The sequence below is a fragment of the Pleurodeles waltl genome, chromosome 1_2 (genome assembly GCF_031143425.1).
Source record: "Pleurodeles waltl isolate 20211129_DDA chromosome 1_2, aPleWal1.hap1.20221129, whole genome shotgun sequence".
Taxonomy (NCBI): Eukaryota; Metazoa; Chordata; class Amphibia; order Caudata; family Salamandridae; genus Pleurodeles; species Pleurodeles waltl.
Genome location: NC_090437.1, coordinates 737,513,434 through 737,526,389, shown reverse-complemented (window position 1 = coordinate 737,526,389; position 12,956 = coordinate 737,513,434). Strand labels below are relative to the sequence as shown.

The 12,956-nt window shown below is 46.2% G+C and overlaps 1 protein-coding gene across 5 annotated transcripts in view; it reads right to left on the bottom strand.

The window, feature by feature from the left end:
• Positions 1–7,836, bottom strand: part of GLRB (glycine receptor beta) — a 175,814-nt gene extending 167,978 nt beyond the window's left edge. For 3 of the 5 annotated variants that reach the window (XR_011205449.1, XM_069243183.1, XM_069243207.1), the window contains exon 1: positions 7,646–7,836. The gene's annotated coding sequence lies outside the window, so the exon portion shown is untranslated. The other 2 variants (XM_069243189.1, XM_069243199.1) reach the window with 2 other exon arrangements.
• Positions 7,837–12,956: the final 5,120 nt, after the last annotated feature.

Here is a 12,956-nt window from a genome sequence, read left to right as displayed (position 1 = left end):
ATATGAAAAATAAACTAAAAGAACACATGTACCAAAAAAACACGCTGCCTTCCAAACACGATGGGCATATGTTTGCACTAACAAAATGATGTCTATCTTCCAAAAGTAGTGTAAATGGTCTATAATTAAATTAAAGTTCAAACCTGGCTGACACATTTAGAATCAACATTTTGTCCTTCATAGAATAGTAAAATAAGTATACACTATTGGTGACTGCATTCCATAATGATCGCCTGGCTCTGAGTGGAAGTGCCACATTTAACAAGGTACACTGCAAATTAAAACAGCAGCAAGCAACCCATTAGCACTACCTGAAGTGCCGTAGTATCCTCTTAAAAATTAAAATATAAAGATAGCAAGCAAAGAAAAGAAAGGTGAACTATAAAAAGGAGACAATTCTAAACTAAATGAATGGCCCACCAACCTTATATTGATGTCCCTTCATTTTCAGTGGATGCACAGCTCTGGTAAGTAAATGATATCAATCATAGAAAAAAGAACCAATGACTGATGCTGACTAAACCATTACCCTATGCAGTTCACTGTCATGGATGAAAGCAAAGTGTTAGTGACAATCAGAAAGCCCAATGGCTGAACAGAGTGGTCCCAAAGGCCTGTAGCTGTTATTGATGGTTTATCACCATAACCAAATGAAACATCCTTTACAAATCATAAGCTTTCCCATAATTAAACCATCAGGTATATAATTCTAAAATTGCCTAGTATAGTGGGTCGCAAGCCAATTTCTGGTGGGTCATGACAGTTCATGCAATAAATAAAGATGGATTTAAATTCTGTGTTTATCTTGTCACATTTGCTGTCCTGAGGACAAATTTAAATCAATCTATGTCTTCCGACAAATTGCTGCTTATGTTTTTTTAACATGAGGAGTGGTGTTTACAAATCCTTCTCACTTTGTGGTCACAGAAAAAAAGTGAATTATGTGACAATCTTGACGGGTACATAGAGTGTGAAAGCTAAAGCCGTAGGCTGTCTTTTTTTTATATATAACACAACATAATGTAAATACCTGTAAATGAATTGTACACATTCAGCAGTTGGGGAAACAAAGATGAAGCACTTTTTTGTAATTATGAAGTGTGTTGGAAACAAAGATTGTAAAAGAATCAAAACATATCGAGACACTTCACTTGGTGATGCACAACTGATAAATATTCACTGAAACCCGATTTCCACACATTATCACTTATGAGCAATATGGTTTTATCAGTAAAACTGTATGTAGGAAGTTGGCTCTGTATGCACTATTTCAAAGTAAGGAATAGTATGCACAGAGTCCAAGGGTTCCCCTTAGAGGTAAGATAGTGGCAAAAAGAGATAATACTAATGATCTATTTTGTGGTAGTGTGGTCGAGCAGTAGGCTTATCAAAGGAGTAGTGTTAAGCATTTGTTGTACATACACACAGGCAATAAATGAGGAACACACACTCAGAGACAAATCCAGCCAATAGGTTTTGTTATAGAAAAATATATTTTCTTAGTTTATTTTAAGAACCACAGGTTCAATTTCTACATGTAATATCTCATTAGAAAGGTATTGCAGGTAAGTACTTTAGGAACTTTGAATCATTACATCAGCATGTATACTTTTCACATAAAACACAATAAGCTGTTTTAAAAGTGGACACAGTGCAATTTTCACAGTTCCTGGGGGAGGTAAAGTAATGTTAGTTTTTGCAGGTAAGTAAACCACCTACGGGGTTAAGATTGGGGTCCAAGGTAGCCCACCGTTGGGGGTTCAGAGCAACCCCAAAGTCACCACACCAGCAGCTCAGGGCCGGTCAGGTGCAGAGTTCAAAGTGGTGCCCAAAATGCATAGGCTTCAATGGAGAGAAGGGGGTGCCCCGGTTCCAGTCTGCCAGCAGGTAAGTACCCGCATCTTCGTAGGGCAGACCAGGGGGGTTTTATAGGGCACCGGGGGGGACACACAAGCTCACACAAAAAGTACACCCTCAGCAGCACTGGGGCGGCCGGGTGCAGTGTGCAAACAAGCGTCGGGTTCGCAATGTAAATCAATGGGAGACCAAGGGGTCTCTTCAGCGGTGCAGGCAGGCAAGGGGGGGCCTCGGGGTAGCCACCACCTGGGCAAGGGAGAGGGCCTCCTGGGGGTCACTCCTGCACAGGAGTTCCGTTCCTTTAGGTGCTGGGGGCTGCGGGTGCAGGGTCTTTTCCAACCGTCGGGAAATGGAGTTTCAGGCAGTCGCGGTCAGGGGGAGCCTCGGGATTCCCTCTGCAGGCGTCGCTGTGGGGGCTCAGGGGGGACAGCTTTGGTTACTCACGGACTCGGAGTCGCCGGAGGGTCCTCCCTGAGGTGTTGGTTCTCCACCAGTCGAGTCGGGGTCGCCGGGTGCAGTGTTGCAAGTCTCACGCTTCTTGCGGGGAGTTGCAGGGGTCTTTAAGTCTGCTCCTTGAAACAAAGTTGCAGTTCTTTTGGAGCAGGGCCGCTGTCCTCTGGAGTTCCTTGTTTTGCTTGAAGCAGGGCAGTCCTCTGAGGATTCAGAGGTCGCTGGTCCTTTGGAAAGCGTCGCTGGAGCAGGGTTCTTTGGAAGGCAGGAGACAGGCCGGTAGGACTGGGGCCAAAGCAGTTGTTGTCTTCTGTTCTTCCTCTGCAGGGGTTTTTTCAGCTCAGCAGTCTTCTTCTTCTTGTAGGTTTCAGGAATCTAAATTCTTAGGTTCAGGGAAGCCCTTAAATACTAAATTTAAGGGCGTGTTTAGGTCTGGGGGGTTAGTAGCCAATGGCTACTAGCCCTGAGGGTGGGTACACCCTCGTTGTGCCTCCTCCCAAGGGGAGGGGGTCACATCCCTAATCCTATTGGGGAATCCTCCATCTGCAAGATGGAGGATTTCTAAAAGTTAGAGTCACCTCAGCTCAGGACACCTTAGGGGCTGTCCTGACTGGCCAGTGACTCCTCCTTGTTATTCTCATTATTTCCTCCGGCCTTGCCGCCAAAAGTGGGGGCCGTGGCCGGAGGGGGCGGGCAACTCCACTAGCTGGAGTGTCCTGCGGTGCTGGCACAAAGGGGTGAGCCTTTGAGGCTCACCGCCAGGTGTGACAGCTCCTGCCTGGGGGAGGTGTTAGCATCTCCACCCAGTGCAGGCTTTGTTACTGGCCTCAGAGTGACAAAGGCACTCTCCCCATGGGGCCAGCAACATGTCTCGGTTGTGGCAGGCTGCTGGAACTAGTCAGCCTACACAGATAGTCGGTTAAGGTTTCAGGGGACACCTCTAAGGTGCCCTCTGGGGTGTATTTTACAATAAAATGTACACTGGCATCAGTGTGCATTTATTGTGCTGAGAAGTTTGATACCAAACTTCCAAGTTTTCAGTGTAGCCATTATGGTGCTGTGGAGTCCGTGTTTGACCCACTCCTAGACCATATACTCTTATGGCTACCCTGCACTTACAATGTCTAAGGTTTGGCTTAGACACTGAAGGGGCACAGTACTCATGTACTGGTGCCCTCACCTATGGTATAGTGCACCCTGCCTTAGGGCTGTAAGGCCTACTAGAGGGGTGACTTATCTATACTGCATAGGCAGTGTGAGGTTGGCATGGCACCCTGAGGGGAGTGCCATGTCGACTTACTCGTTTTGTTCTCACCAGCACACACAAGCTGGTAAGCAGTGTGTCTGTGCTGAGTGAGGGGTCCCCAGGGTGGCATAAGATATGCTGCAGCCCTTAGAGACCTTCCCTGGCATCAGGGCCCCAGGGGTACCAGTTACAAGGGACTTACCTGGATGCCAGGGTGTGCCAATTGTGGAATCAAAAGTACAGGTTAGGGAAAGAACACTGGTGAGCAGGCCTCAGCACACTTTCAATTCAAAACATAGCATCAGCAAAGGCAAAAAGTCAGGGGGTAACCATGCCAAGGAGGCATTTCCTTACACTGTATGTCTGTGCAAATTTAGTGACGATTGCAAAGGAAAATATGCTGTCTATACATTATAGTGTCCTCCCATACAATGCTAGTTGGGTTATTAACAAACAAAAAAAAAAAACACACACACACACACATCACTTTTTCTACAGAGTGGGCCTAAAAGGTTTGGGAAGCACGGGCTATTGATTGATATATGCTTTTCACAATCAAGGTCACCCCTACTGCCTTTATCGTAACTTTTCAATATAAACAATTACACCTATAACGTTTAGCATTGGCTTGTCACCGTGAACAACACAAGGAAACCATTAGGTATACAGTAAAATTACAAATGTTTACACAATGAGGTTGTCAAAACACTTTGGAATCCCTACTAGTATATTCTAATAAGGTCACTATAGTACAAATCGTCTATCCCCATGGTTTTTTCAGGTGGTTCACCAGCACCAAAACTATTGTCTACTACAGTAATATGCGAGATACTTTGCAACAAAATACTTGCCTAAAGGTTATATCAAAGTTTTTACCAATGAATTAACACTGTACTACCTGCCCTACGGAAGCGTGTAGAAGCTGTCAAAGAAGCGTGCAGAAGCTAGCAACCATTAGGTATACAATGACCAATATGTACAAAATTACAGTTGGCAAAACAATATACGGCCCCTCTCAATAGGGTCTAAAAAGAATCATCACAGTGAAATTCTACTCCCAAGGTTTATCAGACTGGGTGACCAATACCGCAACCCTTCTTTACATTGGTAATCTGACATTACATGTAACCAAATACTTTTCTATGGCCTGTAACAACAATCTACTGTTTGAGGCCTACTGGCTTTCCCATATGCTTTTCACAATAAATATTCCAGCTCTACTGCCCTTGTAATAACTTTCATAATAAACAGGTGAGACCTATGGCATCAGGCATAACATTTCCCTACACACCAATTAAGCCTATAGCTGTTATTCATGTAAGTTAATGACTGCCCTCCTCCTAACTGTGTTGCTGATAGACAAAAGACTGTAAATTATCTAGTTATCTAAAGAACTAATAGAATTACAATGTCACATGTGTGCCTCTGAACATTCATGCTCAGGCATCTGAATAAATAAAAAAGTGATCACAGCTTTGTGGAGGGCAAGCATTTTTTTGTGGAAATACACTTTGTCTGCCAAATGAAAATATGTACTCCTGGTTCCCAACATATAGGCGGAGCCAAAGCCCCTTCACTGGTGGTTCTCACATAATTGGCTTGTACCAGCTGCACAGTCAATACAGCTCATAAAGAACCAAGAACTATCTGTTCATGACAACTATATGGCTATTACACAGTCTTGAGATGAACTGTTTTCTTCAACAATCTTCTTTGGCTAGCCAATCCACATTATTCAACACCCTCCTCTGTCTCATAAAGCACAACTGCTAGTATCACAATTACCACAACCTTGCACATAACGTAGCTCACAGTTACCAACATGTTCAGTCTCCTAAAATGTAATTCATAACTAAGATCCCATACTCATCCATCACAATGTTTCAAAGCATTCATACGTTTTATTTCCCACACCCAATGGTTTGATAGATTTAAAGCAACATCATCTTTCCACTGGACACTTTACCAACTCCAATGTTGATTTCAGCAGTAGTTTTCTTTAAATCCAACTTAACTTTTCTTGCAAGGACATTTCCCTCTTTACCACAATCCCCTCTCACATCTGTATATACCATATTCTTGTTGGATATCATTCATCCTGGACATACAGTGTTATTTGTTTTCCCTTCATCAGTTTTCCTAGTGTTACCAAGAGGCCTCAACGGATAATATGTCTCCACTGTCGTGCTGCGCTTCTACAAAGTTTAACTCAGATGAATCCTCACTTCTGTGGTGTTATTGATCCTCTCTCCCATCCAATTGGTCTCTGTTACTGTTACTGGAGGTCTCATAGGTTTTCATCACTGCCCATTTGCCTTCAAAGGTCTCCACTCGTTTAAAGTGTAAAGGAACACTGCCAATGTGCGACCAGAGGGCCTGGGTGAGAGAAGAATGGGTAGGGACGCAGAGAGAATACTGTGAACAGATAAGGAGCATATGTGGTATTGCGTGATAAGTAGGAGCAGTGAGGACACTTGGCACTTAAGAGTTTGCAGGCTGGGGGGGCATTTTCTGAGCAGTGGGAGTATTGCAAACTGAGGGACAGTGTATGAGTACAGAACTGAGGGCACAGTGTGTGAGTCCAGGAGGCAGGAGCAGAGATTTCGCAATGAAATGACAGCACTGCTCAAACAAAGTGGATCAAACTGCAGATGTCACAAGTGGTTAAGGAACAAAATACTCCAGCACCCACCTGCAGTTCTTGCAAATGCATATTCAAAATTGGGTTGTGTGATACGTGACCTACCAAAATGTTTTCAACCTGACTTATATGGACCTGCCTCTGTTTTCTTTGGCATGTCCCCCTGTGTGATCTCTGGCATTTAAATCTGTAGAGCTGTGTTCTTTAAACTGTGGAGCGGGGACACCCTGTGGGTCCGCGAAGCCTACTCAGAAAGGTCCGTGAATTAAGAAAATGAATCAATAGCGATTTGGAGAAGCAGTGCACCAAACAAAATATAGTTGGGATGCGTCGCTTTGAATTTAGGAAAACTCCATAAATAAAATATTACATCATGTGTCTATTTTTATAGATGCTTGTTTCTGTATTTTTTGTTTACTTTTCAAATTATCAAAAGTGTTTAGGCTGGGGTCCCTGGCTTCTAGTAATGACACAGTGAGGGTCCCCAGTTACCAGTAGTGATTAGGTTGGGGTCCACAGATTCAAATGTTTAAGAATCACTGGTCTAAAGGCATTAAATTCCTCCTACAAGCGTGTGTTTCCTTTAGTAGGTGAAAGTTGCCCTGATAGTGCTTTAGGGTATCTACAATTTACAGTCACATCACATATACAGCCTAGCATTTTTTAAGACTTCATGTTCTGTCTGCTAAGAGGAGTAACATAAGGTATATAAGAGACAGGGCCCGGCGCAAGAGAACCTACGTTTATGCGCATATTGGTAATTGGAGTGAAACAACCTATTCCTAGTGTGCGCCTGCTCACGGAACCTCAAATGCACTAACATTGCAATGCAGTGCTGGAAGAGCCGCAGGGCAAGGAAGAAAAAAACGTCGCACCAAATGTCACCCTAACCCTGCTGATCCATAAGGCCGTCCCATTCCCAGCCTGCCAAACTCCAGGGCACACTGTCATTACTGCCTAGGGGTGTCTTGTGAATGGATTATGCACCTCTGACCTTCCATCCAGCCCAGCTTTTTAAAATCACAATTGAGGGAGTTTTTCCCCAACCGTGGCGGCTACGGACACGACCAGAAACCCTTCCGCAGGTGACATGAGGATGCCGCACTCACCCAGCTGGTAGGGGCCGGATGAAGACGCAAGCCTGAAACGAGGGATAGGGTGGTTATTTGAAACGAAGAGAAAAGGGGCCGTTTAAGCACGGAGTCGTAGAGGTCGGCCGGTGACCAAGGGGCCCCTCACAGGAGAATCGCGCACGGGCTGGAAACACTATTGGTACAGAGCTAGGGACCGGGCCTGAAGTCGCGGAGGTAGGATGCACCGGGAAAGAGGGGGGGCAGGAGATGACGCGCTTGCGAGGAAGGTACTGACCGGGTGGCTTTAACACTGCGGAACGGAAAAGAAAATAGGGAATCCACCAACATTGACTCTATCTTGCCGATGAATCTACCTACCAGCGTTAAATCTTATTAGCGAGAGCCACTTGGTCGTCCGTCTTGTCAACTGGCACACTATATGCCGAAGGTTTCTTCACAATCCCTTACTAAAGAGTCAGCATTTCTGCACCGGTTTTGCAGGTGCCCGCCCACTGGCAGGGAGACAGATATTGAAACGCGTAGCAGCAAACAGTGCGTTAGGTGCATGTGCAGTGTCAGCTGCACCTCGACCAATCAACGAGCGGCAATAGAGTTCCAACCAATCAAACCCACGGTAGAATCGCCGCAGCCAATAAACAATTGATAAGAGATCATGCAACCAATGATATGGTGTCTGAATCTCACGGTTATTGAGTAACAGGCGACGCCCACAAAAACAATTCAATGACAACGGCTTTCTAACCAATCCTAGGTGACTATACGTTTGATTACCAATATAATACATTTCACTCTACCCAATTGGTGTCCATGTCCTGCTGCAGCATGCTTCCGTTTATTATTCGCCGTAAATAGTGTGTTGACTGGTGTATCGGTTTTCAACCTCTGTCCTAGTACATTTGTGTATATTGGGTAGGTGCACCGTTTTCAGGAACGGTCCGGCTGGTGGGGCTGGGGCGATGGTCCAACATGCCAACCAATGGTGGCTAGGGTGACCACCTGGTATTGAGCCAAGTTCTGGACATGACTGTGAAAAAAATCAGGACAAAGGGGCAAAATTCAGGACAAAAATTTAGGACAGAAATTCAAGAAGAAACGTCAGTTTTACAGACACTCCCAAGAGAGGCCATGCATCACTATGTTATCAGTGCATTTATTTACTCTTTTTTTTTTTAACATAGCACTATTTATTCACTGTGGTCTTTTTGTGATTGCTTCCTGGTATGCTACATTCAGATGTCACATTAAATCCTTGTTCAGTAGTAAATTAATGCCAGTGTGTCAAGGCTATCACCCCTACCCTAATCTACTCAATCTTTCTTAAAAAGAATGTAACAACAACATTTTGATTATGTTTCTGAACATTTAAAAACCCCAGGCAAATGGTTTGGGAAACATTAAGGTAATTAACCTTGTGCTAGTTTAAACAAATTGAACAAAAACATATGGCTGACACCAATCGTGCATGGACTTTCAAACTAAACACGATTTAATGAGGCAGCACGGATGTTGTGGGCGACAGTCTCACACCTAATGTCAGGGTGTTAGGTACCCACAACTTGTCTGTTGTCTCACAGCACTAGAGTGTATGTCTGGGACTCTACATTTATCTCAGAACTGAGAGCCCAGACCACCAATCAAAGCTAATAAAAGAGGAGGATGAAATTGAGATCAAATGGGAGGTTGTTGCTAAGAACCGGATAAATATAGGAAGAGAAGAAAACGGTGGGACAGTTCCTAAAATCAGACAAGATGGGTCCACCAAGACTATCGGAAGGTATTGGGTATCCAGGGAGTTGTCTCTGTAGACAGGAGAGAAACAGAAGAGGCTCTGTCAAGTGGTTGAACAAGCAGCACCCACCCACCCACCTTGGCAAACTCTTCTGATGCAATGGTCCGCTGTTCGTGCTTGTGAAGGGTGAGCAGGGGCCTGACCCCTTGCAAGGTCGTGCAAGGCAATTGCCCGCTTTGGCCATGTCTTAAAATAGTTTTGAAATTGAGCAAAAGGCAAACTAGAGATCTGGGTTACCCCTAAGTGTCAAGTACACATAGAATCTTCAAAATATTTGGGATGTAAATTGCACAAACAAAATGTAAACATTTTAAAATGTAATTAGTGTTTCTTTAACATATGGCACTGTTTTCCCCTTTATGTACAATTAGACCTCAGACTGAACTGGGAACCAGTTACCTTTCGATACCTAGTGATTAATATCTCCCATTCTCCCACTGATTTGCCGGATGGAAATCTCGGCAGAGCGTCACGGTCCCTCCGAGCCCAGTTTGCTTTTTGGTCTTCTCTTCTGCTTTCTGTAGTGGGCCATGTGGCACTAATGAGGATGGTGTGCTACCCCGATGATAGTATTATTTTGCAAACCTTCATCTGCTCGTCCTGCTTTCCTTCTTCAGACATGCCACACATCTGATTTGGTCGTTGGGGTGCCATCAGGTAACTCTTTCCACTCTAAAGCTACCCGTGACTGTGGGTGGATTAGACCTTCTCGACTTAGAAGCATGGGTCCAATGGGTGGCTCGCTCGGTTTCTGCCCACACCCCTGCATGAGATGCAGTTTATTTGTAAAGACTTTTAAGGAGGGCTTACTGCACTGGTCATTGTTTCATACTGACCATTCTACTGATCACCACCCGGGGTTATCATGCACAGCTTTGTCTTGCCTTGCTAGAACCTGTAAACTCACTGACACGAAGAAACCAGGTACTCCTGCACTACCTTTGCTAAGCATTATTACTTGCACAGGACGGCTGTGCTCAAAGCAACTGCATCATTGGCATGCTGCGGGTGTCTTAAAATTGGGGAATTTGTTTCTGAACGGCAAGCTACTAAATTTCCAAACTCTTGTGGCAGACTACCATCTTCACCCCAGGCAACTCCTTACTTACAGCCTCCTTAAACAATCATTAAATGCCCTATTTCATGCCTGCCTACCAGCTAGCCCTAACCCTACATGAGGTGTGCCGGAAGCTCTACACCATAGGGACTGGTGGCAAACTGATAGAATGGATGTACAGACCTTTTCTACAAAATTGAGACCACTCCAAGTCTTCTCGTCATACTACCTGGGTGATTGATGTGGCCATACCTCTGATTGATATGGACTGGACTAAAATACTGGACTTTCCCCAGGAAGTATTCCACAGCTGTCATTTTAAGTACATTCATAAAGCTTCCTTGGGAATGCATTCAGCCCTTTGCTTGCCATTGACATTTCATTGCTTTCAGTTTGCTGGCTTTATTTGGTTTAGGCTATGTAGCCTGAGTTTGTCCCTTCCCTTGCCCAAACCTTATTTACAATATCCTTCAGAGTGCTTCCTTTCTGTAAAGAGGACTGTAAATTGTGTTCTTATCTCATCATATTTGCTGTGCATTCAAAGAACAAGGTCAAATGTCAGGCTCTGTCTTCGGTGGGAACTTAGGCCCTCATTATGAACTTGGCAGTAATTACCACCAACCGCTGTGGCAACGGTGAACAGAAGACCGCCAGTGGCGGAAGACAGGACACTGCCGAATTATGATGCCAAAAAGTCAAACGTCCAAAAATCCTGCAACCTCCACCCACCATCAGGACCTACAACGGCGGAAAGGCAGTACACCCCACTCTGCCACCCCCATGCAGACAAATCCTCCGCCCACCAAATAATGAAGCACAAATCAGCGTGGCGGATAGTGGATGCCGAACAACCATTGGCAGTACGGACCGCCGCAGCCAGCAATGGGACCCACCAACAACAAATGCACACATTGGCAACTTTGAAACCCATACACCTAACACACATCCACAACACTATAAAACATACACATACACACCCCACAATCCTTTGGAACGCCAATAGCACAACTGAGATTGACAACACAACACGCATACATTGAACACAACAAAACACAAGTCACAAGCACAAATACACCACCAAAAAACATACAACCACCAAACACCTTTATAAGCCACACACATAACCACACGGCAGCACCCTCACCAATACACCCACAACACACACCATGGCACCCCTAAACACCCCTGCTTCACAGTTAGGGAGCTAAGAACCAAGGTGGACGAAATACTCAGGGTCTAGCCACAACTATTCGGGGCACAGGTGCAGCAGACACCTGCGGCAAGAAAGATGAAGCTAAGGCAGACGATTGTCAACAAGGTCATCGCAGTGGGAAACCATCCATGCACAAGGGATGACATCCGGAAGAGATGGAACGACCTGCGCAGGAAGGTTCGGTCAATTGCATCCAGGCACAACATCGCCGTACAAAAGACTGGTGGAGGTCCCCCACCTACACCCCGCGATTACACCAACTGGAAGGAGAAGGTCCTGGCTATCCTGCACCCAGAGGGCCTCACTGGACTCACTGGAGGACAGGACTCGGGTAAGTCAATTACAATACCTTAACAGTCACCCCACCTATAATACATGCATCACCCCACCCCACTCACTACCATCAGGACCCCATCCCCAGCCATTACACAACACCCACATCCAACTACCCTGCATGCCCACAATCCCACAAACAGACCTCCATCCTGCACCCTGGGCACAGTCACATGCCCCTGCATGGATTCCCAGTGGCACTACAGCACCCACAATGCACCTCCACCCCCACATAAAATGCAAAGATATGTACACAAATGGACCTTGCATGCCACAACAGGGGAATGTAAGCACAAAACAGGGCAGAGCTGTCCATCAATTGCCAAAAAAGTACCTGACACCCACATGTCCATTCCCCCTCCCCCACAGGCACCACCACACATGCCACCCGGACAGAAAAGCCAAGGAGTGCCAGCGCACCACACGGAGACAGAGGCCCCACTAAGGAGAGTGGGGAGGGATGTATGGAAATTGAGGAGTACCCTGACCCATCACACAGTCCTGAACTGTCAGCCTCCAGCAGCCCCACCCAGGATACCACTGACAGCCCTACTACCCAGCCACCATCATCAGCTCTGGCCAAACGACCCCATACCAGTGCCCCCCGGCCACAGACTGGCGGCCCATGTGTACAGAGGCAACAGTCTTCACCCACCAACAGGCAGGATGATGAAGGGCCCTGTGCAAGTGGTACTGCCAGACCTGTGCAGGGGACACATGCACAGGGGGCTAGGCCCAGTGGGAGGGCATCAGTGGCTTGGGGGGGGGTAGCCAAAGGATAGATGCAGCAGCCCAGGAGGTGATATCTGAGATCCTGGGAGCATACCACCATACCCAGGACTGGATGGGCTAGATCCTGGCCACCTTGGAGCAGAATCAGAGGCTGCAGATAGCACACCACCAGTAGGCCATGGAGAAATGGAAACAGCTCAATGCCACCATGACCACCATTGCATGGGTGCTGCAGCACCATTGCCACAGCCAGTCTGAGACCTCCACCCACCTGCAAGCCCCTACCACTAGCCAGGACACTGCCCTGCCATCTACATCTGCAGCAGCTACTGGACAGGTGGCACTGCCAGAGGACACCAAGGAAACCAGCACCCCTACCCCTGCAGCCCAGCTCCAGTCACGCAAACATGCCCTCAGACTCAGACATGCCACTGAAACACCAGCCAAGACCAAGCCCACTGCTAGGAAGTGACTCTGCCCTGAACTGTCTCCTTTGTGGGCCACTGTGCTCCCTTGTTGACTTGCCACTGCCATCACACCATCT